Below are 6,677 nucleotides of genomic sequence, written 5' to 3' on the forward strand. Positions count from 1 at the left end.
TTCCATCACAGATCTACAATAACTTTTCTTGACCTTTGCATGGAGATATTAGTTTATTAAATTCAACAGAATAACAACCATGGAAGACTCATACTCAACTCTAAGAAGCTCAACATTATCCTCATCCTCACTAAGAAACTTATCATGACTATAACTGAAACCATCCAAAGTATAACTTGAAAGGAAATCATTATTATTTATACCTTTGGATCCATGATTTGTTGAACCATTTTCACTAGGATAAAAATATTCTTTAGGCTAATATTATTTCTTTTGATGAGCCTTCTTCTTTGTCTTCTTATTATTCTTCTTTTCGACCTCTCCATTTTTGTTGTTGTTTTCTCCAAACAAAACTTGTAGTTCATCCCAAATCTCCTTGAAAAGTTTTAGATCTCTTATTTTCTCCAAGTCTACATTATGGAGTTTCTAAAAAATGGTATGTCTTTCTTGAGAATTTCTTTGCATTACTTTTGGTGAAAGTGCATCCTTGCCAAATCCTTCACAAAACAATATCCAAATGTTAAATCCATAAGACAATAATTTAGCTTTCACTCTTTCATGTCATACCTTGAAATTTGTAGCAGTGAGGACATGTTGTAACTGTTGCAACACCCTCCAAAATTTTGTCTTACACTCTATTTCGGAGCCTTCCTTGGTCTCTTAAATTGTTGTTGCAAACACTAGAGCTCATTTCATGAACTTTATTGCAGTTCTTTGGTCCTTTTTGCATGTTGGGTTAACTACCGTCTTTTGGCATGTTTAGCTGTCGTAAAATGTTTGTGAGTCTTTTTTGATGGTTTCAAAGGTCATTCTTTGTGTATATGAGGTGTGCCAACCATGTAAGAATTTTTTGCATCCATACACAAATTCTTGAGAATTGTCGCACAAGTGTTGTCACAATCATCCTAAAGCCTATCTTAAATGTCGCACTTGTCGTATCTTGTCATGAGGTAGTCACATGGAGGGAAATGGTTTGTTTATGTGTTTTTATGATCTATGTTTTCATGTCATCAAAGTATTCTAAGTGTGTAATCATAGTCAAGGTTTATCACAGTTCATCACCTGTCCCACATAGCCATTTTCAGAAAATATTCTTAACCGAGCAACTTAGCCTCACTAGGCCCCGACTAAACTGCAAACTGTGCAGTCTTAACCCTCTAAGTTGTGACCTTTCTGCTTGGAGCTATGCAATGCATATTTCTTGTCCTCTAGGGCTTCTTTTCTACGTAATTCCTGTGCCCAGCTCTAGATCTTAACCCCCAGAATTGCGTAGTTATGTCTCCCAGTTTGCCTTGAACTACACACTTCGCATATTCAACCCTCAATATTTTCCCTTGTTTGCTACAACTGTGCAATGTATATAATCCCAGCTTCCCTTGGCACCAAAAATTGTGTAGATGCTTCTCCCATTGTCCTTTCCCTCAGTCGGACCCCACTACCTCCAGAAACTGCACAGTTTTATCCTTCAAGCCTCCCTAAGCTGCACATTGCGCAGTCTCAGGGCCCAAGCTCTGGAACTACGCAATGTGTAGTCACTAGGCCCCTTTCCTAGTCTATGACTTGTCCCAAGTTCAGTGCATGGATAATAATGCATCATCTTAGACTAGGATTTTTCGGATTGATGTCACTCCATCATGAGTGAATTGCGGGAACAGTTACACAATCAAGTCATGGCAAGATGATGAAGAGGGAGAAGGAGGGAAGCATGACTAAAAGATTGTCTTGTAGCTAAACTCACAAGTGGATCAATCAAGAGGAAGTAAAGGGATACAAGTTTGCAACTACCATCCAAGACTAAAGATCATTGAAGTCTCTGCATCACCAAGCCATGCAAAGGTGAAGAAAAATCATATCCAAGAAGACATCTAGCACTTAACAGCAACATTGACCTAACATTGCCATGTCACCAAGCAGTCCATGTCAACAGTGTCATGTCATGTCTTTTCATGAGTGTTCATATGCCACATCACTATTGTGGACTATGTATATTGTATTCAAATGTATTGTAAAGTGGAAGTCCAAAGGACACACATGAATATGGAGAGTCATGTAAGTTGAAAAGTATAGGAAGTTGAACAATCATTAGGGTAGTCAAAGAGTCACAAAGGGGAAGCATCACCCCTTGGTTATATATACCCCCTCATTGTATGAGAAAAGGAATTTTCATCTTGGTCTCCTCAAAGGCATTAGAGAGATTAGTAGTTCTTTGAGGAGCAAGGAGTGGCTCCAATGTCCCACTATTAGGGCTAGTGATGTACATTGTAAACACGTGTCTTGAAAATTTTGCGTAATAACTTAAGCCTTTAAGGCTAGCACATTCTTCATGCATGGACTATGAATGTTTATAAGACTATTCTGTGGACGTTTGTATTTCATGATTGCTTTCACATGTACTAAGATAGTTAAACTATTTCAATTATTTTAGTGCTTATCGTATTGTGAATGTGTTATAATGGTCGTTATTTTTGTCCCATCCTTGTGGACTATTCCACTGGATACTATACATATATTTCCTTGTTTATTGGTTGTATTGATCATCACATCCGTTGTGGACTACCACTGGATATTAGAGAAATCCTTCTAGTTCATGTGTGTCTCTTCCTGGGTGGTACTATTACCTCTCACTTAGGGGCTCACTTTTCTCCCCCCTTTGCAATAGAATAACATAGACACAATTGCAACTAAACACTCACCAGGCACACCTCCCTTGCTTTTCAAAGACACCATTGCATCATTCTCTTGTGCTGATAGCTAGAGTCAAGGAAAATATTCAAGGGTTTGGCAAATGGGACTTTATACCAGATGGTACTCGTACACCAAATGTTGTGGTTTCTGATTGGGACTTCATACTAGGGAGATCCCATGAATGTTGGCTGGTCCAACACTATCAACAGGACATATACTCTTAGAGGATACATTCGATTTTTTTTTTTGGAAAAATTTCACCAAATCTACCCGGATCTACTCTCCGGTGATCAAGTTGCAACCAAGGTTCCTACTTTGATACCACTTTTTAGTAACTTTAAACAATACTGAGAGGGAGGGGGTGAATCCATATCATTCCTTATTATCAATTTTACCAATTTTTTCCTTTCTTATCATAAACCCCAATTCATCTACTCATTAGCGGCATAGTATATGAGCAAGTACCACATGAGAAGCTACTACATAAGAAAATAATCATAAACCATATGCAACATATCATTACACATAAACATGATATCAACAACACATCAAAGAACAATCACACATAGAGACACCAGGTGTAAGGTGGAAACCACAAGGGAGAAAACCACAATTGGATTGCTCTTCTCTTGTCTTCTTCTATTATAATAAAATTCCTTTACATTTGTATCACTAAGCACTACCAGTGTGCAAGATACCACTCACAAAGCAATGTGAGGCACTACTCACTTAGAATCCACCACTCCCATAAACCATGTATGCCACCGGCCAACTGAGGACAACCACCCTCACTAGTTTTCTAGCCACTAGTTATTTCTAGCCACTAGTTACGCCGTAAGGCGTTCCCCTTTGAAATGAATTTCCCTTTTGTTTTGCTGTCTTCGCTATTGTCCATTGATTTGATGTTAGATGATTCAGATGTCCTCCACCGTTGGATCCACATCTTGTTTAAATTGTTAGCGGAATCCTTCATTTACTTAATTTATGACAGTTGTTTAACTGACTCCTTCATTTACTTAATTTATGACAGTTGTAATATGATCCTAGACACGTGCGTCCACTTCACTGCTCATCACGTGATGTTGGGTTGAATACGAAGGATCATCCAAAGTGATCCAACTGTATGAAGGCTTAGGGTTTGCGGGAAAAGGGTATGCTACTATTGTTTCAAACTCTTTTTTGCTATTTGGGTTTTTCTTTGCCGCCACTCTGCTCTGTAACCAAGAGGAAAATCGCCTATGACCATGGCTGATCCCAATTTAGCCTTCAATGGCTCTATATGACTTATTCGTGGTTTGTTTCGTTTGAATGATTCCCGATTCTAACTCTGATATTTGAATGGCGAACAAAAGAAAACAAGTAATCTCTAACTCTATTTGGTTTTTGGTTGTTAAATTTTGCTTATATTGCACTGGATTATCTTCCTATGTTTTTTCTTCAATCTTCTCTGTGGCAGGTTTGTTATCCACAGGAAATGGTCTCGGGGTTATAGTTTTCATCCGCTTTCATTCTGAGCCAACTTAGGGTATGGCAAGGTTAGCTACCTCATACCCCACCAATTAGTGTTTTTTGAATTATTTTGTATGGGTTTGTTCCTTTGACTCGTTGATTTTTGGTTCAATTTTGTTTATATTGTACTGGATTCTTCTCTTATGATTTTCTTTTTCAAGTTTTTTTTGGCAAGTTTGTTATCCACAGGCAATGGTTCCGGGGTTAGATAGTTTCCAACAAGGTTACCCTCAACTCATTAAAAATTTGGGGATTTTGGGGTTAGATAGTTTCCAACAAGGTTACCCTCAACTCATTAAAAATTTGGGGATTTTACGGTCAACTAATTTCACTTTTACTCTGACCAGTCTCTGTTAGCACAAGTTAACTAACAAGTTAAGAAAGAAAACTGAACAAACAAGTTAAGAAAGAAAACTTAACAGAATCTGGCGCTAACCTCAGTGACGAATAAACATTCCTTCTCACTTTGTATCTTTAAAGGAGTCCTGCTCTTCTCCATTGGTTGTTAAAATCTGATTATGGATGAATTTATTTTAAAGCAGGTATGATTTATTTGAAGAGGAAGAGGAAGTGCAAAGAAGACATCCCTTTGACAGGTGGAAAGCTTTTCCACCCCTTATGGACTCAACTTTCCCCATTATTACTTAATTCCAATAGAAGATTCTCACTATTTTCAATTTTCCTCGGCTATTATTACTTAATTCCAACAGAAGATTCTCACTATTTTCAACTTTCCTCGGTTATTTCTTAATTCCTATAGAGGATTCTCAACATTTTCCAGTTTTCCAGTTTTCCCTTTATAACTTAATTTCTACAGAAGATTCTATTCCATTTATTATTTATTACTTGATTTCTCATTTATTATTTATTACTTAATTCCCACAGACGATTCTGAATATTTTCCTTCTGTTGCCCGGGTTTGTTTAGGGAGCAAATTATTGTATATCAATGTCAGGATGACTTTCATTCTTTTATTGTTTTTATTTATTACTTAATTCTCACAGACGATTCTGAATATTTTCCTTTCTGTTGCCCGGGTTTGTTTAGGGAGCAAATTAGTGTATATGAATGTCGGGATGACTTTCATTCTTCTATTGTTTTTATATATTTTGATAGTTTCACTCTGCTAATTTTTGTTTTTATATATTTTGATAGTTTCACTCTAGGTTAATTTTCAGTCTCTATATATTTTGATAGTTTCACTCTAAATTTTTAGTCTCTAGATACTCTAGGCTAATTTTTAGTCTCTAGATACCATGAATGTTTCAATTTCTAATGCTCTCTGTAAATATTTGGTTTGAGAACAATTTCTAATGTTCTATATAAATATTTGGAAACAAATTACTATATTTTGGAACCCAACTCTTATAAATTTCTAATGCTCTCTGTAAATATTTGGAAACAAATTACTATATTTTGGAACCCAACTCTTATAAATTTGGCCAAAATTTGCAGCTATGTTTGAAGTTATCTTGATAGAAATTTTTCCCAAGTTTTCATGGAACAATGTATTTATAATTTATTTTACATTGAGAATTTTTCAAAATTTTTACCAATTTCGAATAGTCACCCTACATTGAATAGTCACCATACATTCACTTGCAGAGAGGAATCTGTACATGGGAATTTTTTGTTCCACTCAAGATCGTACATGGCAATTTTTTGTTCCACTCGAGATCCCTCCCATAGGGATGAACATGGTGTCCAAGGGCGTGCAAAATGTTTTATATATACTTCAAATTGAGTTTACTGACATGGTTTGAGGTGATTCTGGAATTCGTTGTGTTATTTTAGAGTGGGGTGGAATTCGTTGTGTTATATTAGAGTGGGGTGGAATTCGTTGTGTTATTTTAGAGTGGGGAAGGGAGCATTAGCATAAAATGTAATAGGGACGGATATAATGCAACAAGTAATACTTTAAAGTAATTACTGGAGAGTAGATTCAGTTTTTTCACCACAAGTAATATTTTAAAGTAATTACTGGAGAGTAGATTCAGTTTTTTCACCACCGACTTCACAGGTTGTTAAACTAATTGTGAGATGAACTTTGAAGTGAACAAAGCATTTTAAATGAAATTTCAAAGATTTTCTTCGGAATCGATTTATTTTTAATTGCTATGTTATTAAACTAAATAGCACATGAATATAAAAACAAATAATGAATTTTAAATGAAGGAGATATTTTTTTTGGAACTTCACTCAATTAATCTTTTAATTAATACTTAAAATATAGTTTGAGAAAAAAATTTAAAGTGTTTTGAAGTTTAATTAATACTTCAAATATAGTTTGAGGAAAAAATTTAAAGTGTTTTTAAGTTTAATTAATACTTCAAATAACTAAATACTCCGAGAAAAAAAATTAGTGTTTTGAAGTTTAATTAATACTTCAAATATAGTGTTATTTTTGGTTTATTAATTAATCTCTTATTTAAATTTTAAATTTTAAAATATATTTTGCAATAAATAATTTTGGCGGTTAACAT

At 35.2% G+C, this 6,677-nt stretch overlaps 1 long non-coding RNA gene across 1 annotated transcript; it reads left to right on the top strand.

Moving 5' to 3' along the window:
- Nucleotides 1-3,732: 3,732 nt before the first annotated feature.
- Nucleotides 3,733-6,112, top strand: LOC149205805 (uncharacterized). The gene is made up of 3 exons (XR_016251896.1): nt 3,733-4,044; nt 4,142-4,220; nt 5,800-6,112. It is a non-coding gene; the product is annotated as an uncharacterized LOC149205805 (long non-coding RNA).
- The last annotated feature ends 565 nt before the right edge of the window (nt 6,113-6,677 follow it).

Source organism: Pinus tabuliformis, chromosome 1_2 (assembly GCF_031772625.1).
Source record: "Pinus tabuliformis cultivar Carrire ecotype Pingquan chromosome 1_2, CPIR1, whole genome shotgun sequence".
In the NCBI taxonomy this organism is placed as follows: Eukaryota; Viridiplantae; Streptophyta; class Pinopsida; order Pinales; family Pinaceae; genus Pinus; species Pinus tabuliformis.